At 39.6% G+C, this 26691-nt stretch overlaps 1 protein-coding gene across 2 annotated transcripts in view; it reads left to right on the top strand.

Annotated features, from left to right (window-relative positions):
* Window positions 1-7920: 7920 nt before the first annotated feature.
* The window catches only part of NLGN1 (neuroligin 1), a 378384-nt gene continuing 359613 nt past the window's right edge, over window positions 7921-26691 (top strand). For both annotated transcript variants that reach the window (XM_077184130.1, XM_077184131.1), the window contains exon 1: window positions 7921-8299. The gene's annotated coding sequence lies outside the window, so the exon portion shown is untranslated. The remainder of the gene's footprint in view (window positions 8300-26691) is intronic.

Raw genomic sequence — 26691 nt, 5'->3', positions numbered from 1 at the left:
TTCAGCAATGCAGGGGAGTGAAACAGCTTTTCCTATGCCTGGGCTGGAAGGTGTTCCAATTACAAACTACATTTAGCAGAATACAGCTAAATAAAAATTGCCTACGTCATATATTGCAGCTAGATATATTCCTGAAGCACTTTAAATTAAAAAGCCTTTACGATTCTAAACAACCCATATGTCTGTCAAAGCTGTCGTTGTGCTACAGCAAGTAAAGAAAACAAAACTTAATTTGTGATGAAGCTTCCCCTGGCTGAAAGCACAAGTCTTCCCCATCCTCTGTTCACTCTGCAGCTCGCTCTCTCTGACTCCTCATAAAATGCTTTACATTTCTTTTTGAATCACGTCAAGTTAATTTTATGGCAAACAATCTCTGTTTTCTGAAACACAGAGAAGAAATATAATTATTGCTGGGCGGAGGGTGAAGGAGAGCTGGAAGCAAACTGAACAGGATGCTAGTAATTGTTTTTTGGGCACTGGTGCTGGGAAGATTCCAGCCACCTAAGCAAAAAATATCTCAAACATATAATTAATTATAAATAGGCAGCTTTGTGGTATAATTCCAAGATCAGAAGGAGAAAGCAACTTCCTACTATCAAAAATAATAACAAAAATCCCCCAACAAACATTACTCAGGTCATTTCGCTAAATAATCCACTGGTTCATTATCATATGTAAGTAAAGAGATGTTCCCTTGCGTTAGTTTTCCAATTTTTTAAAGGGACAAGGTGAGATTTTAGGATGTTAAACTTCAACCTCATTCTGTTCCTACTGTGATCAGTGAGGAGTTTGTTACAATCTGTTGAGGCCAAATCAACACATTGGCAGCTCTTACCCAAAGGTGTGATCCTCGCACCAGCGTGCCATTCTTGTTCCTGTAAATCCATCCATCCATCCATCCATCCATCCATCCATCCATCCATCCATCCAGTCAGTTCAGCTCTACTTGCCTGTATGGAGGCAACACATGGCTCAGGATTGACTGAAATACCCTCTCTGCTTCCTTTGCTCATGGAGACAGTTTTTAACTTGTTTGTTTTGGTGTTTCTCCTGTACAATTGTTTTCAATTACTTTTGATGTAAGTGGCACTACAGGCAAGCGAGGCTGGCAAGATCTGGTCCTCATTGCAAACATTTCACACTTGTAATCATCTAAATTGCCTTGTGAAATTGTTCATTAGATAAAAATTAATAAATCCTATAAATGAAATCTAATGCACCGTTAGGCTGTTGACATTAAATTTGGAATAAAAACATAGTTGTAAATGAGTCATCTGAGTACACATTGATTTGGGGCCAAACCTTGAGGTCCTTGAACAAATTCTAAACCACTGTTTACTCTGGAAAGTCTATTGAATGGGAGGGGAAACAGTGGTCTAAGTTGTAGCAACAAAAGTTGTTGGTGAAGATTTAATTTTTATATGGAAACATCCCCCTGCTGTGTCTGGATGAGAAGGGACTTATCCATTTTCCTGATTCTGACTATCCAAAAAATATCCATGTGTAAAATAGCAACGTTAGAGTGATTTCTGTGCAAAGCTTCCTGTCTGGGCCCTTGGAGAGACAGTGTTTGGGAGGGTGATATGGCACTGAAACTGGCTGATGGTGCAAAATTAGTGGGTAGCACCCAGCACTGTAATTATTTCTTGTTCTCCAATTTGAGAAACCCAGAGGATTCAGGTTGGCAATGCAGGTCACCACTGTCTGCATTTTCCCCCACCAAATATTTCAAGTTTTTATGCACATATTCCTACTAATGTTCTAATAGATCCTAGGGTTGCCTCAAGCTGTAGTTTGGTGAGAAAGATAGGGAACTAAACTACTTTCCTCATTCATTACAGGATGAAACCCAAATAACACTTTTCAAATCGATGGAACTACTTCACAATCATACCAACAGCTTTGAAAACTGAGCTTGGCCTCAAGCTTTGGGGTTTTGTCGTCACTGTAGGGAAAAAAATGGCTGTGAGTTGTCTTGGATGAATTAAAAAAAGGTTAGAAAGTGAGTGATTCTCTAAACATAATTTTAGTCTATCGACAGATGGGAGAAATGAAGAACAGGTTGTAAAAGTATAAGCTCAAGCATTATTAATATTGTACTGTTGCTGAGCCAACTCGTAGAGGAACTGAAAAAACCATCCCATTGGTTAAGTAATCACTACACATATGCTTTTGGAGATTAATACTTGGGAGTTTTCAAAGCTTTTATACGTGTCAGTTCTGCTAAAAGGATGAAACTGCAAAAATGCACTGGTAGCAAGTTTAAAGCATTAATAGTGATGTCAGATGCACTTTAAGGATAATCACGACTCCTTTACATCCAGTAGACCTCGTAGCCTCAGATATGGAAATCAGACTTTTGACAACCAAAAATGTTTGAGAAAGTGGGAAAGGACCAAAGAATGTTTTATAATATTTTCAACTCTGGTAGCTATTTCGTGCTTTGGTTTTGAGTGCTCTGTTCTGTGCTACGCACAAGCCCTACTGGTGATCTTAAAACTGGTTGCATAATTATTGTGGCTTCATCCCTTTCCTATCATTGTGACTGAATCTTTAGGATCACCTTTATTTTTCATTTACTTTTAAGCTTTATTACAGTAAAGTACTAAGATATTTCAATGATCACAATTAGATGTAATTTAGAGTCTCAAAAGCTACCTCCCTGGAAGATACATCAAATTTGTGTTTGGGGTAATAATATTGATTGAGATTTACCTAAATCTGCATGATTTACCCATATGCTTAATTTTAGGTAGAGTTTGGATGTGTGACAAGACGTGCAGATGTAGAAAACCAAAGTTTCCTGTCCACAAGATTTCATATGGTTTTGGAATACCTTTATTCCATGTTATAGTCACTGTTGGGCAGCTGAACTCTTCCATCATTAATGAAGAGGGGGACAAAGATTAGCTACAGGCCAGTTTGAGTTTTAAGATATGTGATTTAAAAATCATGATGCAAAAGAAGGTTTATTTTGAGTGAGATCAAATTTGGCCTTGATTTAAGTTTGTTTATTAACAAACTTGTGTCCTTTGTGGGAACCAGATGGGGAAATCACCAACACCTCACAGGCTCACGCCCCCTGCTTGAACACTCGTGGTGTCAAGCTGTGCTCGTAGAGATTTGTCAGATGAGAACATATTTAACTGTTCCACCAAATTTAAATGTATTAAAATATAGCAGTAAAAATCTAGGGTCTTGTTTTGATTGTTAATGATTAGTGCTGACTGGGGCTACTCAGGAAACGGTGTCTGGGTACAGAGGTGCCTGCAGTTGTGATTGAAACTGGGTCAAAATTATCAGCTTTTAAAAATCCCCTGAAATGTCTATTTGCCTTGCTGGCAAAATATTAATCTGTGAGGTTTGTTTCTGGAGATCTGGCTTCAATGCCTGAAACTTGTAGTGGGAGACTGCAGAGTCCTGATTGCATAGGAGGCAAATCAGGCCCACAAGATGCCTTTTCCTTTTTCCCCCTTGCTGTACCTAAAATTTCAGATGGAAATTTAACTTTGTGACACCACTGACCTAAGGACAATATTATTGTTGAATATGATTATGGGTTGCACAAGTCTAAAGAGTTATATTTCATCTGTGAATGTGTCCACTTTGAACCCTAATGCTTATCTGGGAAATAAGAGCAAATGCTAGATCTGCGAATCAAGGAAAAAAAGACAAATTCACTCAGAAAGCCCCAGGATCTCAGCAGTAGAATATTTGCAGTTTCTTTATTTTAATGCTTCCATTTATTATTTTCCTACTATTCAGTAAAGGCCCCTTCACACCTACAGAAGGAAGAAAATGTTCTCACACTGTTAAAACAGTGGCCACTAAATACAGAAATATCTTTTTATATTATGTCCAATGTATTCCATTATACTGATAGAACAGTATTTCAATGGCTATTTGAAGTTCCCAGTAAGGTTGCTCAAGAGGTTGATTCAGCTCTTGAAAAAAACTTTGATATTAAAAATAATCTCAGAATGGATTATAATAATTCAAACAAGATTTTTAATTTTCTGCCCTAGTAATATATTTCTTGAAATTTTAACACCTCAGTATTTCATCCATTCTATTACTTTAGATGCATCCTTGATTCCATTCAAAGGAAAAAACATGGAATATCTTTGGAATCACATCTGCTTCTACTGGAATCATTATAAGATTTGTTTTAGAGATTAGTATGGATTATTCAAAGAAGGTGAAATAAATGTTTATAGTCAAAAAGAAAAAAAAGGAAAATGAAAACTGAAGTTTAAGCACTTCAAGAAACTGCTGGGCATTGTTTCTGGGCTAAGTTGTCCCTCCCTTTTCCACAATTTACTGTCAGGTGGTCTTCAGCTGCCCAGAACCCTTGAAAATCAAGCCATTTTCACAGAGTCCAAAGTATGAAATTGCACTCCTTTGAATATATTTGCCAATAACTTACTGATATTTAAATTGCATACTTATGTACCTCTTATTAATGTAATTCCTGCTGTTATGAAACTTTAAGCTACAATCATGTAGTGACTAAGTAATTAATCCAAAAAGAAAACATAAAGGTCTTATTCTCTGTCTCCAAACTCCCAGGCATCTGCACTTTGCTTTCTGTCTAAAGGTTGTGGATGAGGATGTGAATTTTAGAGCTAAGCAAGCTGACAATTTCTTTTCAGTGTCATCCTTTCTGCAATTCATTTTCAGCCTTTTCAGTCTCCCTTGGACAGTCACAAAAGACAGCTTTATTATGCAGTTCTATTCCCCTATTTTTGTACATATCATTTTCTGTTTGTCATGTTTAGGGCACCTTCATTTCCTCTGTCTCACAGAAGCAGAGATGATTACGTTAAGTGTGGAAGTCTTCTCTTTTTACTTTTGGTCAGTAAACCATAGAACTATTTTCCATTATTCTTGATACATTTTGGTGGGGTGATTCTGGTTGAGTGTTAATGTAGCAAGACCCACGTGGTAACAAAGAACTACTATTACAAGCTGGGGAAGGGTAAACTTGTATTAATAAAGTGACTTTATGTTGTCCTTGGGAGATGTATTAGGTACTTGCTGCCTTACAGCATCTTCCATATAAATCCCCAGCAAAAGATGTAGGAGTTAGAAGAGACTGGAATATGTTTTCAATCCTGTTTAATCACTGCAAGTAAAGGGAAGGTATTAGAAATACCCCTGAGGCTAATCCTGACAAATCACCCTCATTCTGAAAGGTAGAACTGATATGTGAGGCCGTGTTAAATTTCAGTTTCCATACCTTGCAGAACCTGAGTGAGCCTGGATCCCACAGCCTTACACAGGGACTTTGTGAACTTGATCATCTGAATGCCCAGCTTAAAGCTCTTAAGGAATTCAGGCATTGCAGTGGTGGGGATTATGTGGATAATTTATTGGCCAGGAGGTTAAATCTGCTTCTCGAGATGCGAATGCCAAATTAACAATCACTTGAGAAACGTGTCTGACTCACCTTCCTGCCACACAGAGCTCTCCCCTGCAGCTGCCCTCCTGTCCCCTCTGTCTGCCCCAGTGCAGGGCCTCTCCTGCTGCCAGTGCTGGCTCTGAAGGGCTGATGGCTGATTTTCCTCAGCTAAAACAACTGTACAGATTCCCAGCTGAAAATCCCCTGCTGCAGAAGGTACTGTGCTGTAGGAACAGCTGCTCCCAGCTCTGTCCTTTCTCTCTGGAGGTCCTCTCTGCTCACAACATGCATGGCTCCATCTGAGTGTGTGGAAAATTGTGCCCACCTCTGTTTGTGGTGCCCATGTGGGGAGGGGGCTGCCATTCCCAGACACCCTCAGAGGTGTAGTAGAGGTGCTGCATCTGCCAGCCCATTTTTGGGGCTTGTTCTGCTCCACCCGGTGCCATGCTGCAGATGGGAGCATCTGCCCTTGCTGCTGTAGCCATTCAGCAGCAGCTAAAGATGAGATTGCATATTCCAAAGTCACAAACATTGCTCCAGAGGATAAATCAAGGTCTTGTTTAATTTGAAAACAGAAACAAATCAAATATTTTCATGCACTGGACTTTGGGGAAAGCATTCTGGTTTGGAACCCTGTTAGTCACACTACCTGAGGACTTCAGAACTGCATCATGTTTGACAAACAGGTGCTGTCTTTGGAATCTCTACAGGATTTCCAGATGGCTCTGCATCCAACACGGCCATTAAGGAATAAAATTGTTCTTCCATTTGCACTGATTTCTCAGGTGTGGTATTTGGATTTTACTGTAAACATGGGTGTCTCATACAAGAATTGGGAAGAATGTTTCCTGGACTCAGCCTTAAATTAATCCTCAATTTTTAGAGGTTTTTTTTCTTCTTTTGTTGGAGAAAATGTGTTTAAGAGAGTTTAATGCCCTTCACCTTCAGCCATCAAAATTCAACAATACACAATTGCTGGGAAGTGATTTTGATTTCCTCACTGGAAAATAGTGTGTAAATGGTCCTTCACGAGGACTATTCATATTTCCCAGTTGAGGAAGCTGTAAAGAGTTTACCCTTTACATCTGTTTCTTCCCACCCTTCCACTTTGCCTAGGAAGACCTCACTGCATCTCTTGCCTTCCCCTCTCCTTGTCTCTGCCTCCTGTGCACCCATACTTAAGACCTGGTTTGAATCTCATACTTCCCCCTGAAGTTTATCCACACCCATCTGCTTGCACATCCCTGATAACCTCTTCTATTCACCTTGTGAGGGATAAAACAAGTTATAAATGCCACTGCCTGTACAGTACATGTGCGATCCCCCAAGTGAGCCAGGAGGTTTGTTTCCTGCCCTAGCTGGATGGACCCATATTCTGTCTCCATCGCTCAGGATGCCATTTTGTGATTCCAAATTTGCTAAGGAGACAAAACCCCAAACACCTGCTTTTCATTTGCTGAAATGTGCAAATGATATGGCTACAAACCACTACTAGTTAAGAAGATTGTGAACTTTTTGTTTTCCCTCTCTATTCTGAGTGCAAGCTTGTAAAGGGCTCACAGGAGAGACTGGTTATGGTGCTGTAAACTGGGGCTTGCTCTAGTAACCTGGTGATCTACTGACACAAGAGGTTCCCAGGGAACTTGTTTTTAAATTTAAAAAAAAATCATAGAATAACCTCTCTAGAAAAGCCCTGGTAAACAAGATTGACCAATTCTGATTTAGCTTTTGCTATGCCTTCAGCGTGTAACCTGCTCCCTCTCTAGCCCCTGGTGCCTGTGTTTACATCCCTGGACTCTGTATATTGCTGTTTGCCTAATGAAATGCTGCTCTGGAAGATTTATGGGCACACATTAATAGAATAATTAAAGGTCTTGGAAAGTCTCAGATGAAATCTGTACCAGGTCAGGGGAGAAAAAGGAGAGAGGGGGAAGTGAGAGCTGGGAGGGGATGTGCCTGCATCCCTGGCCTGTTGGGTGCCCTGCCAGCTTGGGCTGCGGGCATGGGAAGCACAGCGCAGAGCCAGGGCCGGTATCCGCGCTGGGAACAGCATCCAGGGCAGCGTTTGCCCTCAGGGGTGAAAGCAGCAGCGCCTGTCTGACCTTTCCTAAGCAGGGAGGGAGATGGGGCGGGAGGAGCGGCGGGAGCAGCCGCGGAGCGTGCGGCCCCGAGCGCATCGCGCTGCGCGGGGGCAGCGCCAGCCCCGCTCCCCACCGCGGCCAGAGCGGGGCCAACTTTGCGCGTTCCCCCCCCCCCCCATCAGCCCCGGCGGGGCCGCGCATCCCCCGCGGGGGCGCGCACGGGCGCGGTGTGAGCGCGCAGGTGCCGCGGGGAGCGGAGCGCGGCTCCACCGCAGCGGCGGATGGATGGATAGACAGACGGACGGATGGATGGATGGGAGACATCCCGCCATCCTATTTGTGCTGTCATCACGCGTCTTTCCTCCCTGCCTTTTGGGTTTTGTTTTTGGTTGGGTGTTTTTTTTTGTTTTTTTTTTTTTTTTCCCCTTCTAAATCTCCCTGGGAATTTTGATTTGCAGGGTTTTTTTCGCTTCTCTCTCTCTCCTTCCTGCTGAGGATACGTTTTGCTTGCCAAGTTTGTAGTGACACCTCTCAGATTCCCCCGCTCCCGGCTTTTTGGATCTGTTACAGTGCCCGGTTGTATATAGACGTACTGTATTTTTTTTGCCTTTTTTTTTTTAATTTTTTTACAAGAAAATGGGAATTCTTTGGGAAGCTAATGGATGCTGAGGAGGACGATCCTAAAAAAAATTTCCTTTTAATCTGTAAATGAGGTGTACGAAGAAATTCTTAAATTCAGCCATGAATTTAGCTCCATGTTAAGCACCTCGAAGTATTTATGATTGCAGAGCAGGTGCAAACAAGGATTAGGAATAAGGTAAGGGAGCTATTTCTGTCTTTGAGGCAGCAGCATTTGCTCAGGGTTATCAGCAGCTTTTCTTTTTTTTTTTTCTTCTGTAGAATCTGAGCTGATTTATTTGCATTTTCAGTGCTGTTCTCCCGTCCTTCCGAGTCATTTCTAATACGTCTGCGTGATTTCCATCACTAAAGCATACATTCCTTCTCCCTGGCTGCTCAGGATTTGGGAGTTTCTTGACTGTGCACATGTTTTGGCTGTTATTCTGTAACTGCTTAAAACCACCAATCCTCTGATAAAAATTATTTCTTACCTTGCACTTTCTCTACCCGGCAGGATTCATGAAAAAGAACCCACCAAAGCCATAGAAAATTGCAACACAAAAGCTTTTATTTCTTTTTTTTTTTTTTTTTTTTTTTTTTTTTTTTTTTTGTAAGATTTGCCTTTAAAAAGGAGAGAGAAGTAGTTAAAATTCCCTGAGGGAAAACTGGGGCGGGCTGGGGGGTGGTGGTTTATAATAATCAGGTTCTCCCTCTAAAAGCAAATGAACTCTCCTCCCTGCTGCCTCCCCCTCGCCAGCAGAGTGATTTCTGAGCCTGATTTCTGCCCGTATCGGGGCTCCCCGGGGTCCTGGGATGCAAGGGGGGAGAAATTCCTGCTGGGAAGGAGGGACGGATCCCCTGCTTCCCTCCGGGATGCTGCAGGCTGCTCTCTGTCAGCACGCTTTGCTAATTTTTGTTTTATCAGCTCCATTTAGGGATATAAATGGCACGAGCAAGGGTATCAATTACCAGCTAACGGCGGCGATAGCCCGTGTTTTATGGGATTTAATGATTTCTCTTGTTTTGAAAAAGCTCTTGTGACGCTAACAATGAAGAACTCCATAAATCATCTAAATGAATTGTGTTGCAGCAAAGGCAATTTTTAGCCTTTTGCTGGGTATCTCCTGGTCCCGATAATTATTATTGCATTAATAGTTGTAAGCGTGTCTGTGCTAATAAAGGTGCCATGACTAAAAAGTGGCTCTCTTGCCGTGGCTCCCATGTTTACTGAAGTCCCACGGGGTGCCTGAGCTGTGGTGGCTGCTGTCCTCTCCTCTGGAATCAGATCAGGCGATGGGAAGTGACTGTAGTGTGTGAGCCTACCTGTGTGGGGAAGGGACACCTTCCCTGGCACTGCCAGGAGTGAAACCCATGAACAGCCTGCTCCAGTCAGGCTGAAAGCAGGAGGTAATCATCACTTAGGCCTTCTGATTACATGTTTTGATTAAAAGACAAGCAAATGAAGTTGTTGATTCTCTCTTTTTTTTTTCCTTTTTTTTTTTTTTAGTTTTTATTCTGATTATCATCAGCATTTTAAACCCTCTTAAAAAGAAGGAGCTGTGGATTTCAATCCCTCAGCAGAGTAGAGCAGTGTTCCTGCAGTGCTGTGAGGAAAGCTCCTCTTTCATGTTATCCTTTTCTATTGCTTTATTTCCACCTTCTTCTGCTTTCATGAACACATATTTTTTCAGCTGTTATTTACAGCCAAGCTGTACTGAAAGGGCTGGAATAAAACAAGGGTCATCTCCTTATGAAGCAAAATGTGCTATGAGAAAAGGACTCAAGTTTGGCTGTTTTAACAGAATTTTAAAGCCACAGAGTTTGTATTTACCAGAGTTCTTTTTCCACTGTCTTTAGCATGGTCTGCAGCTGGTGATGCAAACCCATCTGTAATTATGTGTATCGCCTACGTAGCTCACTGTGTGTTCAGTCAGAGACCCACTTAAAGCTGCCCATAAATCCTTCACTGTGCAAAAACATTAATCAGAGGTTGAACAGGTGCTGGTTTAGTTCACCACACCTTTGTGTCAATAGTTGCTGGGCATAACACCATTATATAGATATGCTGAGTCTGCCAGAAATTGTTGCCATGGTTTTATTTTGTTCAGTCTGGTAAGATTGAACTTCTTGTGGCTGCTGAGTAGGCATTTGAGTGAAGTTAATGGAACCAAATCTGAGAAGTTATTTCATGAAATGTATGTAGATTTTAGTGCTTTCTCTGAGCTCCTCTGAATGGAGAGTTTTATTACCATGAAATAGTTCAGAGATGCTGAGTTCAATCCTACTCTCCTTATTCAAGCAAAAATTTTCATAGCCTTCATGAATCTATACATAAAGATGCTTTCAATAAGAATTTCTGTCTGTGCAATCGGGCAATTTAGATGGTAACTTTGATGCCAGTGTTTCTTATTTAAAGTTAATTTGCCAGGGTTAGGAAGTTTGCTGTTTATCTCCATAAGCTGGAAAAGGTCAAGGAGTGTTTCCTGTGGTGTCATTGGTAGAGCTCCTGTCATTCCCTCTTTGCCAAGGAACAGCCACTCAATGAGAACAGACTTGCATTTGAGCTTTTAAAATGTCTTTCCTCTGAGCATCAGGAACATTTAGAGAATTGAATTGGTGACTCACTACATGGGTTGTCTGCATCCCTCGTTACTGTTTATTATCGTTTGTATTGTGTGTGCATTTGAGCATAATCTAGCTCTTGAACTGACAGGTCATTGCTTCAATAAGTTCTTTGTTTATTTTCCTGTTTGCTTTTCTATTTGAACCTGCTTGTCCCCATATACTGTAATAATGATAATTCCTTAAGCAGCAGTGGGTTGCAGGTAAATGCTTGGGTTCATGGGTCAGCAGTGGCTCGTGACTGTTGGATCCTCGTGCTGATCAAGGTGTATGGCAAATCAAATCTACAACTAGAATATCTGGAAGAGATGCCATACACTTCCTACTTAGTTCTTGCTGTTAAATTAGCCTTGGGATATTTTTTTTCAGGTGATAAACAGCATTTATAGAACTCTTGTACTTTAATCCATAGGATGACAGTCTGTAATTTTGCAATGGGAAATCAGAGATAAGAGTCTTTCAAAGAAGAAAGTCCATGCATTTACTAATGGCACAGTTTGATCCCACTTCAAATTTTACTTGAAATCTCCTGGTGCTTTTCAGCAGTGAGAAGCTATCCATATCCTAATTATTTCTGATGGAAAGCACCTGAAATGGGAGTAATCTGGGATTGTGCAGTGGTTCAGTAGTCAGTGTAAGTAGTGGACCTGGGGCCTTTGTTGGTCTCTTCCAGGCTGTAGCCAGAAGACAGGTATGAAACTTCTACAAAAGTTACAAATGTTTTTGAGGAAGAAGAATGAATGGGTAAAGAAATAAAATGTTTGATGCCTGGCAGAAATAAGCTTTGCTGAAAGAATCAGAGGTGTGTATGACATTTACCTACTTTTGGCAGTGGTTTTCAGAGTTCCATGAGTGGTATGGGATGTCAAACGCTCATTTAGTGGTTGTGGAGATGCTGGCCACCAGCCTGGCCTCAGCCACAGAGCTCCAGGTGATGGCTCCTCCACTCTGTGGAGCAGTGGGACACTGAGGGGCACCTGCCCAGTCAGACCCCTTCAGTCTGGGTACCCTGCTGGCTCTGTGATCCACGCTGTGACGGGCAGGAGGTCCAGAGCACCCAGCTGGGATATGTAGCTGGACTCTACATCATCATCCCATCAGAGTCAGCAGGACGAGCTTTGTAAAGTTGTGACCATTCCATGTGGTGTTTGTCTTGGTTTAGAAACTCCAGAACTGACGAAAACTGAGATTTGTATCTGCTAGAGTCAAACCCTTCCCCAGTTAAAACACTGATGAGGGCTTTTTCTTGTGCTGCATTTGCTCTTTTATTTATTTTTCTTTTAAGAGAAGTTGACTGAAGCATTCAGGGTCTTGCAGAGCTCCTCGTAGCTGTTCTGTCACTTACCTGTCAGCAAATTTGCATCTTCTCTGAGAGTTTGGAGTGCATCAACAGCTGATTAAGAAATGTGTAGAAGTGCACACAAAGCCTGGTTGTGTACATCTTGCTGAGTTAGAAAACCAGAATAAAACTTCAAGCTTGCAGAGGACGTGCATTTTATCATGTAAAAAGTTGGAAAACTCTGTTTCACTCATATCAAAACTTTTCAGTGAACAGCATAAGAGTTTGCTATTGCTGACAGCTGGAGAGATTTCTCCTGGGCTCCATGTTTTGGTGGACCAAGCTTCAAGTTCTACATCTGTCTGGGGAGGTCCATGTGGGGAAGAGGAGTAATTGCCAGAAATCTGCTGTATATCTAGTTAAGGCTATAGCTTTGCATAAATAGGATTACAGCTTCACAAGAGACCAATTTTAGTTGTGGAAAAGACCAGGCTGTTTTGATACTAGATGTGAGGTTGATTTCTGCAACTTTCTGGGAAACAGCAATACCTGTGCAAGAGTCCTGTGGGCTGCAGAGCCTTTCACAAAGTCAGAAAGAAGAATGAAATTATTTGAAGACTTTCTAGATTTTTAAGCATGTGTCTGCCTCAAGTATATTTCCAAAATGAAATTTTGTAGTTTTGTCAACATGAACCTTGACTGTGGTTGGGGGGAAGTTTTCAGATGTGTTTTCTCTGTGGAGGAAGGGGCTGGTAAAGTCATCTCTGTAGTAGGAAGAAGAGGATGGGAAAGATGAGGGGACTGAAAATAGTGAGAATGAAGCTAGAAAGAAGATGTGCCAGAAAAGATGATATATTGAATTTTTGTAATGATAAATTGCTACTAATTGAGCATAATAGTAGGAACTGGTTAGCTATATTGTTAACCAGCTATTAACTAACTTCACATACTATACAGAGGAGAGAAACACTGGGAAAGAAAGCATTTCTATCTGTGGATTCCAGTAAAATAAGATAAACCCAACTATGTTTTCCAGAGCCTTAGTAACAGAACTGCAATTAGCATAACATTTCCAAGGACTGGGATAAATAAATACCAGATGTGCTTATTTATTTATTTAGGATTTGAACCATTTCCTATCGAGAGGAACTTTATTATTCACAGGAAGGAAAAGAGGGAGAGTGAATTGTTCCTCTGAAGTGGATGGGAGACTTTCCATCCCAGTTGCCATTTAACAGCGCAGGGGTTTTCTGAATTTTGAAATATGAATTTGATGTAGAAGTTTTGTTCATGTTTTGTAGAGTTACTTTCCAGCACTCACTATGGTGGAAGTTTATCTTAAGGAAATAGGAATATACTTACAGGTATTTATTTTTGACTCCTGCCTTTTATTTTACTCAACAACTATTCAGAATTGGCTTTTCTGTTATTTTTGGTAAAACATCACCTCTGGCTGAGACATATTTGAATTTATTAAAAGAAAACCAAACTCCTGTACTCAGAAAAATTTGGACTGGTACTGATTGAACATATTCATTAGAAAATTAAAAACAGATGAAGTTTTACTGAAAGAAATAGCCAGGCAGCCGTTTATGTTGCAGTAATATGAAAATTAGATGTTACTAAGTTATAGATGAGTTATAGAGTTCTGGGGTTTTATTAATTATTGTTTCCATTCCTTGCCCAACCAGGAAGTTCTGTCAAAATCAAAATCATCACCTTCTTGTGCAAGACAATGCACAAGGAGGTGATAAAAATAGAAATACTTCTTGTGTTCCAAGGAATTTAGGCTTCACTCTGAGTTCTTATCACATGATTTACCACAGTTTCACTGAGTCTGGGTGTTCACAACATGGGAAAATGCCATAAATTGTGGGAGAACTGGAAAATTGTGTGAAAGTACAGTGGTCAGAAAGATAAATACAGTGTGCTCAGGGAAATAAACATCTGGAGACACTTCTGAAAAGAAAATCCTCAAATATTTGAGAGTTTTTCTCATCTTTGGTATGCTCAGTTAAAGCAGAAGTAATTATATATGTAGATATGTACTTGCACAATACTTTATGGTAATGCAAAAATACAACAGAAATGATGTGTGGTCTGATTCAAATTCCAGTGTGAATACATAGAGATTGCAGCACTGTTATTGGAGTTAATAGGTACAACAAAAGGTGCAGCAAGAGTGTGTGAAGAAATAGCATTTAATTTAATCACACAATGGCTTTGTCAATTTTTCTGTCTTTAATGAATTAATGGGAAATGCATGGTTAACACTATTTTTCCCTGCTATTTAATTTGCTTGTTCTCAAAAAAATCCAAATATAAAAATGGAGATTGACTTTTTGCTTATGTTTGGCACATTTTAGCCTATGGAGAGACAAATACCACTTGGCAAGTGAAAGCCTTAGCACAGATTGACCAGTACTGAACCACAAACATTACTTTAAAGAGGCTATTAAAGAAAAAGAGATTTTCTATTGTTTTGGAACATATGCTGCAACTAACATTTAAGAGCAGAACAATTTTTAGAGTATGCAAACCCTGCTGACTTCATTGCTCTTTGTTCACATCCATCATTTTGCACTCTTGCAACTCTTGATGTTTTTGAAGCTTGTTGCTGAGGCCAAACTTGACACATAACTTTCTATATTTTAGTAAGTTCACAAGAATAATGAGGAGCAAGATCACTATCCAAACATAAATTTTCTAGCATTTGGAACCTTAATGAAGACCTTGAAGGGTGCCACAGCTTTCCTTTTTGATTGTTTAGCAACATTTTACATCACCATCATTCTTGTCTCTTTTTTTTGGTTTTTTTTTTGTTTTTTTTTTTTTTTTTCCTATTTTTATTTTCCCCCCCTTTACCATACCCATTTCACCAAGAGATGCAGAGGCTTTGCTTTCCATTTTCTACCCAGTTGCTGGGGCTGAGATGCAGCAATGATGCTGTGCCAGATTTCTGCAGCAGCCCCATGTCCAAGGCTTCAGCTGCTGCATGTCCACAAGGAAGAAACACTGGGAGCGCTTTCACTCTCATTCCTTTGCTTGGCACTTACATTAAAATGAATTCCAGCACTCAATCTATTTTGTTTTCCCATCCATAAGTTGAACTGCTACCCTGAGATGCTGTGAGGATTAATGAATGCTTGGAAAGCTCACTGCAGATGGAAAAAATACAGTGCTGCCTCCTCAAATCATTATGTATAACACTGCATAGCTCAAAAGGTGGGAGAATTTGTATAAAGGCTCTGGCAGATGAAGCAAGAAAATATTAAACCTCCTATTAATGGGGGAGCCACAGGTCTGTCTTCATTTGGCATCTCTTCGTGGTTCAGACACCTGCAGAGCAAAGAATGATCCCCTCTTGAGAGCCTGCCCTTTGAAATGATCTTTGAAAATGAGGAGAGTTTGACGTGGGGAAATTGTGTTGGACCCTGATGGATGCTGTTCAGCTCTTGTGAAGCAGCACTGTTTAATTCTTTTCAGGCATGTTTCTTCCAAAATAACAAAGTACCCCTATGTATGTGGGTCTGGCCATTCATAAAATGACTGTTTGTTAAATAAAATAATTTTGTTCTAAACCTAGACTTTATTTGTGAAAACAATCAGCATTTGTGATGAGTTAGAATCCAGTTAGGTTTTTAATACTTTGTTAAAAAGTACTTAAATTTTCATTTTCTCCTTGGATATAAACATTTTTCCTGAGAATTATAACTTCCTAGGCAGAAATTTATATGTGTAATTTTTTTCACATTTTAAAAATAGCTCTGAATAATAAGAAAAATGTAATGAAAATTGTGACACAACTTCAAGCACCATAGAACAATGATAACATCTGGGATGCCAACTATTGCACCTCTTCTCCATATTTTATGTAGGGTCAGAAATTCAGAGAAATAGTAACTGCAGTACTGCAGTGGTTTAGTTTCACTGAGTGAAAATTCTAGTAGAGCTAAAAAATACCTAAACACCAAGATGTGTAATTCCAAGCACAAAAAGTTGTGCTTGGTGTTAGTGCAGCAAGCTACTTGACATTTGGCTGATAATATACCTGAGCTGTTTCACTTTAATTCAGAAAACATTTGATATTTCAAATATTCAGGCTGGTTCTTAAAGCAGTGGGTTGTGTTGGGTTTAGATGTGTCACATGATGATACCATAGTGAGTGGTGTGGAGCTTTCAGAGCTGCTTCTCTGAAGACAATTTCACTAAAGCTAGGTATGAAAATAAATCATTTTTGCAGACTATCAAAGCCAGTCTTAATTCTGAATCTGAACAATCGGGTTCCAAACTGGAATGCAGACAGCAAGGTCTGTAAAACCTGGAGAGCCTCGTTGGTTCAGCACCAGAGGGAGCCGCTTGCCCAGCTCTTGGCCATGTCAAGCTCAAAGGAAAGAATCGATAAAAAGAAAAAAAAGGTGACTTGTTAACACTGCCCACACATGAAAAATAACATTTGAAAATTGAAGCTATGTTTGGTGGGCTGATCTTTCTCCCAAATCTGACTTTTTTTTTTTTTTTTTTTAAATTGAGTACTCCTTATGTATTACATTCAAATTCTAATCTAGCCATGTTTTTTCCAGATTGTTGTCAGAAAATTATTCTGTGGCTCATGGATAGGAGACTATAAAAAAAATATGATTGTCAATGACAACTGTAACTTTGGATCTCTCTTTGCTATAATAATGTAAATGCAATGTTTGCATATGTGACCCTTCCATTTGTATTCTTTGCTGGTGTAGTGTAATACCTGGTAGGAATACAGATCCTGCTAATTATCCTTTGCTAAACTACCATCCCCCCTTTTTTTCACTCTTAGTAATCCCCTACTTTATATGGCATTAATGTGTATTCTCTTAGACTACTGAGAGCTGAAATGTGATATGACAACTCTGGTCCTCGTTTGTAAAGTATAATTATTTAAGTATTTGTGTGCCACTGAAATTCATAGGTGCAGGGCTGGGCTGTGTAAAATGTATTTACCCAGAGTAAAAAACCTCAGAGAGTGCCCTTCCCCACAAACCACCTCCCAGGAGCTGGTGCAAAGTGTGTGTAATCTATGTGCAAGTGCAAAGGAGGAAGGAAAGGCAAAGCTGCCCTTCAGACAAAAGATGCCTTGAACATTTGGTTAACTGTGAGTTGTCAGGGTCATGGAAGCAGCCTCTTCCTGAGCCTCATTGAACCTGAGCCTCTGAAATCCTAGCCCAAAATGGTGTCCATAAGATGCTCCTTCTCTTATCCTTACCCTAAAACAGGATCTCTGTGCAGTGAAGATGATACTCTTGAAGACAGATTTGTAGGTTCTACTACCCCTGTAGTAAAACTCCCTTATTTACAGGCGTGCACACACAGGCAGATGCACACACATGCAAATCCTTTCCTTTGACAGGGGATTTGCTGATAAGGCAGTATAATAGCACTAAAATCAATTCATGTGGAGCTTCAAAGTTATTAAGCTGTAGGAATTTAAGTGTGTTCAATCTGTCTGCTTAAGAGACTGCCAAGGCAGGTGCCTACTCACAGAGTATGTATGTAGGGAGTAGGTGTATGTATACACATACATACATGAATTTTTAAGATGTATATATAAACATTATATATACAAACAGCTATTTCAAATTCCAAATTAGGAGTTGAGTTTAGCTGAGATGTTGCTGGGATTGGAGCAACTAAGAAATTTCAGTACTCATAGAGTGGTTTGGCTTTCTTTTACTTGATAAGCGAGATAAGAAAAGCCCAATTTATGAGCCGCTAGGGCCTGAGTGAGGGGACATGCTTCCCAGTTTCCCATTTGGATTAAATTAATAAAATTCTTCTCCAGTTCTATTTTAGAAATTATGCTGCCAGATACAAATGGCAAATTAAATCAGTTTCTGAGTTCCTTCTTTGAGAAGATACTAAACAAAAGTTTGTTTCAACAATGCATTTCCCCTTTTGAGCATCCTGAGATTTCTCCCTTATTGTACCATTGGAAAATAAGTGTAACAGATAATTCAATTAGTTTGACTTGCAAATCGAGAATAGGGCAGCATTATGGCCCTGTAATAATGCTCAGTGTGAGATCCCTTCCTGGCTGAAACAGGGTCAGGGAATGCAGGTGACAAGAGGTATTTGGGTCTCGGTATTTGGACATCGACATCTTGAACCCAGGGAATGAAGTCCTTAAATGAACTCACAAAGAAAAACTTGGCCAGAGCAACAAACTGACCTTAGGCACCAGTTAGTTCACCCAACTGGTTTCTTTTCTTTCCAAGGTCTCCTGGAAAGTTGTTTGTGTGTCAATATAACTGGAGCCTTGCTCCTGGATAATGTAGCAGCCTTAGATCAGTAATGGAGGAGCTGCAAATTTAATTACCTTTTCAATCTTACTAAATTTCAAGAGCTAAAGTTTTCCTACTTTGAAAAAAGGAAAGATGTACTCTTTGACAGTGTTTAAAAAAAGAAAAATGAAAAAGAATCATAACCCTAAAGTCACAAGTTTTGCTGTTGGGTCTTTCAAATGTACTCTTTCATTCTGCTTGCAAGTTCTGATCCTAAATGCTGGTTGGAAATGAACTAAGCAACCCAAAACAGCTGAGACACTCCTTAGTGTGTTCTTAATGTGATTGATTTCATGTTTTTGGTCATTGATTCATTTTTGGTCATTGATTTGCTTTCCTTTTGTTTCAAAAACCAAACACAAATAAACAATTCATTATGATTTAGCTGGTTTCCCAAAGGACATTTGGATTGCAAGTTTCAATAAAAAGTCTTCAGTTTTATGTCAGGTCAAGTACAGTGTTCTTAAAGCACTATTTGAAACTGTCATACACATGGCACTTCCTCAAAGGCTTTTACAAATATGTCTTCTAAGTGAGGCTATTTATCCAAGAACCTTCTCCCAGCCAAGCTTTCAAAAAGCAGGAGCTGCTGTTTGTGTCTCAGAGGAAATTATTTATTACTAAGACAAAATGACTCTGCACTAACATGCTTCCCAGTGCAGGGTGATGTATTAAAATCTGGAGGATTTTGAAAAAATCATGGTGGAATAACAGGGCAGCAGAATGGTACTTCAAATCTAATCAGTGTAATTGTAAATTGACACACCTTGGTGGAAGTGCTCCACACTGAGACAGAGCCTGGTTTGGGGGTTGTCTGGGGAAAGATCTTTAGAGAGGTTATGATTCATTCCTTGGTGGTTCACCCTAATTTAAAAAGGACTGGGAATCATCTCTTTCAGCTACAGCCCAAATAGGCAGTGTGATTTAGCTCATCTGAGCTCATTAGCCCAAAGTCCATTGAAATCCATGGAAAATTTCCCACTGGTGCCAGTGGTCTGTGGATCACTTTTCAGTGGATCTGGCAGTGTTATATTCCCATTAAATAATGCCCTAACCACGAAAAAACTCTGCATCCCTATCTGTAGTGTTTCCTTGAAGAAACCTTTTCATTGCTTCCTTTTAAAAAGATCTCAGGGACAATGACCCACTCTGTTATTCATCTGTGTGGAGCCTTCTTACCCAGGGCATGGTTGTGGAGCTCACACCTGCTCTCTCTGCAAGGGCAAAGTGCTCACAAAGTGCTCAGGTTTTGTACTCATGGCTAAGGCATTCAGTGACACAAAAGGAACACTTGGAATTTGCCACACAAAGAAGACATCAAATCAAAATTTCAGACTAGATTTTAATTTTTTTTTTTTTTTAAGCCAGATGATTTTATGACCGTTAATAATATTTGTAGCTTCAGTATGCAAACCAAGATAAGAATAATCAAATCTCATGCTTCAGGGCATAAGCTAATCACCTGCTGGGTTTGGCATAATTGGTTTAGTGCATTGTACTTGGAAGGGAGGTTCACTTTCTCTGAAACTTAGCCACCCTGAGTGAAAGCATTTAAAAGGCCAGAGTTTCCTGATCCCCTTTGACAGCTCCTTTGTCTGTACAATGATGTGTAACCAGTGCCAGTGAACATTAATATTACAACCTTATTTTTTACTTCATGATTTAAAGCTGTTAGTAAGAGCTATTGCAGTTTATGTGACAGTCTACATATGTATTTAAGGGTTCCTTGACATTTTTTGCTGGTGGAAAAGATGCCAAACAATGTAAGAAACAGACTTGATGATAAATTTCTGAACAGTGTGTGCAGACAGAGACACACATGCATTAATTCACCTGTTAAATTGCAAAATAATCTATTTATCTATCTGCCCTGGTATCTGGACATAGATAATTGGTGTGCTACTTATGAAAAACTCGGAAATGTTTACAATGCTTTGCAGGCCTCAAATTAAACCAGTAATAAGTTATAATAACTATTTGATTAACTCCTTGGCAGTAGAAGTTGGATTTACCTGACACGGAGCCCATTTCTGGCACTGGATTCACCAGAAACCACCTGCTTGAAAAGATTAATTCTGTAATTGAATCTCTGCTGATGTTAGTGAATGTGTTTTGTTTGCTGGCATGTGGGTGTGGAGCAGGGGAGCGTAAACATTTTCCCCTTCCTGTCCCCTCAATGGAAGCAGACCATGTCTGCAGCCTCTGCACTCTAGTGAACAAAGACCAAGTCTTGTTAAAGAATGAAATACAGTCTCATGCCCTTTAGCAAAATCAAATATAAAACAGCAGGCAACACCCTACCCCAACCAGAGTTCTCTAATATGCTCAAAACCTCCTAACTGATAAGATTCAATTCCATTGATTTTTGAGTAACTTCCGTTGAACTCTATTTGTTTTTTATTGTTAAATTAGATTTGGGGTTTCCCAGGCAGTGCAATATGTTCTTTGAAGGCTGTTTGCCCTGCAGCTCCACCAGTACATTGGATGACAAAGTTTTACTGGGTTGCTTTATGCTCTAACACTTTGATAGGCAGCAGCCTTGGCTGCTGTTAACACTTCACTTTAGCTGAGCTTTCTCTTCTAGGAATTTATGAGCACCACCCAAGTTTTTACCACTACAAATAAGTTTCCACTAAAAATAGGGCGCTGTTTTTCTCCTGGGTTCCAGGATTAAGTGTAAGTGACTAAAATTTAATGTAGCTCTATAGTTTATCCTAGAGATCAAGAGAGAGGCAACAAAGGATACGGGAGCTCTGAGCCTTCTGAAAGCATGATGCAAAGCATCTCCCTTGAAAGCCTCAGGCAGCCCTGTATATATATATGTACATTTACAGAGGAGGATTTTTTTAAGCTGGGGAACAGAAAGACACAATATTGTGTTGGGATTTTCCACTGTCCTTGCAGGGCAGGAGGGTCAGGGCTAATGGTAGATCTGGAACTCCTTTAGTGCCTCAGCTGGACCTGCAGTAAATCGATACCTGTCACTGGAGGGAGGCTTGAGCTCAAAAAAGCACAGGAGTAAAGTTAAAACTTGTGTTGCAGTTTTTATTCCTTTTGCAGACAAGTCAAGATGTTGGCTGATACAAGAATAGGAAAGGAAATATTATTCTCTTATGAAAGCAACAAGAAAAGCACAAGCAAGTTCATGATCTGAGTGAAGTCCTCATATGCAGGCCTGCAGGAAAACGTATAACACTGCTGAAATGTATGCAGCAGGGGTTTTTTTTCCAGATGAGCACTTTTAATATAACATTTTCATAATTTCCATACAGTGGTAATAATTTTATTGCTTTTCTTTATCTGTACCTATTACTGTTCATAGAGTAGCTGCTCAGTTCTGATAACCCAGTGGAAATGCATTCCAAGTGTAACTCAACATTTGCAGAATTTCATAAAATTCACTGAATTTCCACTTCAAAGTACACTGAAACAGTTTACTATGGCTCCTAATAGACATTTTTAGGTTTAGTATTTTGATCTGAAAGCAGTTATTTAATTTCTTGGTGATTTATGTTTCTTTTCTGAAAGAATTTAGGGTTTTCAAAGTTATCACTCCATAATTAAGATTTTACCATTAGCTAGCCCATCACTGTAGTAGCAAAATAGTGGCCTATGGGAATATAGAGAACAGCACTGGATGAAATAATCAGCCTTGCAGAGCCAGACCCAACTGCACAGGCAAGATTTTGCTCAGAATTTGAATAGTTGTTACCACATCACACATAAATAACTCTTGAAAAGGAAACCTACCCAGCAAGAAATGCATTTATCTGTAGGCTTGCTTGCACTGGTTCTTATCCAAATTTTGTCTTTATTAAGTCAGTCAATCCTTTAAACAGGACCTTTAGTTTCAAGACTGAGGCTTGGTTTTTACCCTCTCGAGGTGCAGCAGTCACAAAAAAAGGTATCTGAAATGTGTGCAAGTGATAAACACAATTCCCACTGGTCACCATTGATATATTCAGGCCCTGTCCTGTGTTAAAATGAATTTATTGTGTACATCTTCAGAAGCCAAACACTTTAAAATTAAAGCCTAAATTATAAAAATAAGCTTCTACTTGAATCTACAGCAGGCTGTTAATGTTTGTGATAGTAGAGTTTCTTTCCAGTAAACCTCAGAATAAAGCATTTTCTTGAGCTGGCTTTTTATAAAGCCTTTTGGTCTCTGCTCAGGAGCTCTCTGTTGCCTTAGAGATACTCTTGTATATTGTGTGCATGAAATAAACCCAACAGAACTGCCCAGGGATTTTGTCACAGTCAGTAAAATAACACCCAGGTCCCACCACCAATGGCCCCAGCTCCTGATGGTTTGCCAGGCTGGTTTGGACAGGGTACAGTGTAGATAAATGGAGGCATTTATTGTATACTTGGAAGAAATTAAGGAATTAAGTATTTATTGTGAGCAAATACTTAAAAAAAAAAAGGTGAAATGATGGAGATTTCTGGTCTACAGATTTTTCAGGTTTTTGCCCTCCAGGTTACATTTGCTTTGATTGAGTAGTAGAAGTTATTTTCTATTTTTCTGTATTTTGTTACCTTGGATATAGTTTTCATAGTTTCATGCAGTCATAGAAATCCCTAAAGAATAAAGACATAAATCTCTATTTGATACTGCCATGATGAGGGAAATAATTTGTCATTTTCCTTAATTTTGTTTGCTTCCACAAGAACTGCTTTTAAGGAAAAAACCCCGGCCGTGTAATTTGTGTATAAAACCCTTCCACATTATCTGTGCAGCTTCAATGATTCTAATGGCACTGCACGAATACACACAAAAGCCAAAAGCTGTCTTGCTTATTTTAGCAGTACTTTGGTACTTTTTCAGGCTATCAGACGTGATTTTGTATTTTTATTGTCATGGTTTGAGGAGTGAAGCTCACATTAACTTCCACCTTTCCCCCTTAAAATCTGAAAGTGCTCTGCAGCAGAGCACAGATATTCTCACACTCACATTTTTTAGGTGTAAGAACTAAGATAGAGGGAGACATAGAACTGCTGAGAGTCCCAGAGAGGATATTACCTAGTGTCCCAAAGAACATATCTACCTACAGGGATGCATTAAATATGGCATTAACTCCTCAACCCACACCGACTTCACTGCAAGTCAGCTTCAGTCCAAACTTTGCCTTTTCAATAAATTAAAAGTGAAGCTGGGAAAAAATACATGCTGAAGGTTTTGACTTTGGCAGGAAAGGCTTTCATTTACACAGAGTTCCTCCATAAAGTATGAGCAGCTGAAATTTGCTAGAAAGAGAAATATAAATATTCTTTACTCCTTGAAGATTTTTCTTTAGGGTTCTCCCAAGAGATAATGATTTGTGTAAGATTTCTATGACCATATCACTAATAATTTAAGTATTTCAAGCATTAATAAAAAATTCCATTGATCAAATATGAAAGAAAGCTTTTTTTTTTTTTCTTACCAGCTGTGGAAAATGTGTCAAAGCTTGCAATAAAATTGCAATAGGGCATGATACCTGCAAGATGTCAGGTATCTTCAATCCTTGTCTTTTCGGGAAGTATAAAGATTTTTACTATTTTTTGGAAGACTCTGTTTTGTTTTGAAGGATCTATTACTGGTGTTTATAAGATTCTTTACTTATAAATATTTAAGGACTGTTTCAATGTAGGCATGTGATTCAATGGGAATCTTTCACACATAATTAGTCAAGTTGCAGTCCAGGTTGGATAAGTGCTACAGAAGAGTCTAAATATTGAGCATCCAAAGCCAGTCTGATTCTAATGTAAGCAGCTGCTGCAGTTCTTCCAGGAGGAATCTGGTCTTTGTTTCTCTTTGGTCTAGCATGTTTTTCTGGCTCTTTTATCCTTTTGAGTAAACAGAGTGTATGGGAATCTGAGTCTCTAAGTGCACATGTATAATTTAATTTTTACAAGAAATTTCACTCCTCCTAGCTCAAAGTTAAATGTATGCATGTATGCAGAATCAAAGCTTTGGATTACACTCAGAAAGTGTTAGTAGGAATTTGGCTCTGGAATGAGTTTTAATCTACTCCTTTTATTTGACCTCACATTTATTTTGATGCACAGAGATATTTTCCACTTAAAACAGGTTTGTACTGCAAGTATCCAGCTCCTCCATTATTTCTGACTGGCTTTATTACAGGAGCTGCAGAGAATCTCTTGTTTGTGCACCTATGTGTTACGGTTTAAATAAATAATTAGAAGCTGGAATAAAAATGGAGACAAATATGCAAGCTTCTATCCCCCATACACATACTACATAGATTCTTTGTTGATTTCTGAGGAGAATTTGGCCTCTAACTCTTCCCATGCTCCAATATGGAGCTAACATGTCAGAGTTTTATTCAGTGTACCATGCTTCCCAAAGCAGCCCATTAACTTGAATGCTGGTTGCATTGGGGTTTCTTATCCTAGATAAGTGGTAACAGCTATTAAAATTGTGGTTGGGCCTAGGAAACACTCTTGCAAAGATAAACCCACAAAAACCTGTCTATATCATCATGTGGAGCTCACCCTCTTTGTTGATCCTACAAGCCAACTGAGCTGACCCACCAATTATTCCTGTGGTCTAAGAGAGTTTCTAGGCTGATAAATCTGTGCTAGTAACCTGTACAGAGATGAACTTTGTCCCTACAGAGATGTGATTTTAATCTATCATTTAGAAGGTATTTGTAGCCAGCTTTTTGTGCAGTAGATTATTGATGGTGCCTCTTCCTTTATGCTTGGGATGTCAAGTAAGTCAGGCAAACTCTACAGAATTTCAATGGACTGGCTCAGACCTCTCTGAGGCAGCAAATAAACTGCACAGTGGATTGTGTTTTCATATATTTTGCAAATGCTTCAGAGAAAAATAGATCACCACAGACACTGAGACATGTATATGATTCAGTCTGAAACATGGACATGCTTCCAAAAAATGCAATAAAGAGCTGTCTTTTTATTTGGAGATGTCAGGCTCCTGGAAACGTGTGAGCTGTGGTGATCTGACACCAGTTACATTATGGCTGCTTCCAGGCTTCTCATATTTGGGTAGTATGATTGAAGCTTTAACACAGCGTGCTCTGTACAAATGACAGTACTTTGGGCAGAACATGACAGATTTTAGCAAACGGATTAAAGGAAAGTTGAAGTGACTTTCTGCTCTCCTTGATTGTCTTTGTGTGTGTGGTCTCATCCTGTCGCAACACGTATGGAAAGATGTTACATATCATAATCTCTGGTGCAAAAATGAAAAGCATGAAAATGAGTGGAGACGGTTCTTTTCATCACATGGAAATTGCTGAAAGATACTCTCTTGGGGATGGTCCAATCACTTTGTACTCCTCCTTATCAGTAGTGTTGAGCAGGGTTGTAAGTTGTGGTTCAGTTTAAACAGCATCAGTTTTGCAAGCTGACTGAGGAGACCCATCCTGTGTGCCTGGTTTGGAAAATTAAACTTCCTAAAGAATGTCTTGATTTGCATGTGGGATCAGAAATCCATTTAAACATAAGAAACTCAGAATTTATTCCTCTGAGTCTGAGTGGTAAAAGTGCTTTATATTTCAGGTGGGATTGGTGGGAAACTTGTACTCAGGGCTGGCTGTAGAGGCACCATGTGTATCTTCTGGCACTGTTGTTTTTATTTTTCTTACCCATGCAATAAAATTTTATTGTTGCAGTGTTTATTGAAGACCTACTGCAGGGGTCCATCACAGGAAGATAAATCAAGGTTGATGTATCTAGTGTATTCTTCACTGGAAGGTTTTGCTCTATAGGAGCAATCATGATTATCATGTTTTTGACACCCAGGTATTGAAAACCCCAAGAAACCTTGTGCTCTTGGCCCCTCCAGCCAGGGAGTTGCCCGTGATCCTGTTGCCCTCACAGTGGTGTCCAAGCCATCCTCACCATGCTGGCTGGTGTGACACAGAGCCCATGAGGCACTGTGAGGATTGTGTCTCCTGTGCAGGTACAAAAATGCCATCCCATAACCGTACAGAATCCAGAGTGGGACGGTGGAATTTAATATCAGTTCAAAACCTCATAATCTCTCTGCAATGTCAAGTCTGCAAACAGGGAAGCCATCCACTTACCAGTTGTGGTTGGAACATGGATATCACTGTAGTGGAAAATAGGCACAAACCAGATTATTTCCTCATAACCCCGAATGCTTATTAATGTTAACGCTATCATTCATTATTTCCTTTTCTGTATTTAATCTCTGACCTAAAGTGCTTTATAATCAGGAAGCAGTTTTTACCCATCTAATCCCACTGGTATTTCAGTATCTACTTATACTCAATTTATAATATTTAGGTAATATTTTTTTACTCATTACCAGCGTAATTCTACAACTGTATTATAATTGTTAATGGCCAATTAAAGCAGATTAGGATTTTTCAACCTGAA

This window comes from Agelaius phoeniceus, chromosome 10 (assembly GCF_051311805.1).
Source record: "Agelaius phoeniceus isolate bAgePho1 chromosome 10, bAgePho1.hap1, whole genome shotgun sequence".
Lineage (NCBI taxonomy): Eukaryota > Metazoa > Chordata > Aves > Passeriformes > Icteridae > Agelaius > Agelaius phoeniceus.
Note: the sequence above shows the minus strand (reverse complement) of the source record. Positions and strands in the feature narration are given on the sequence as shown.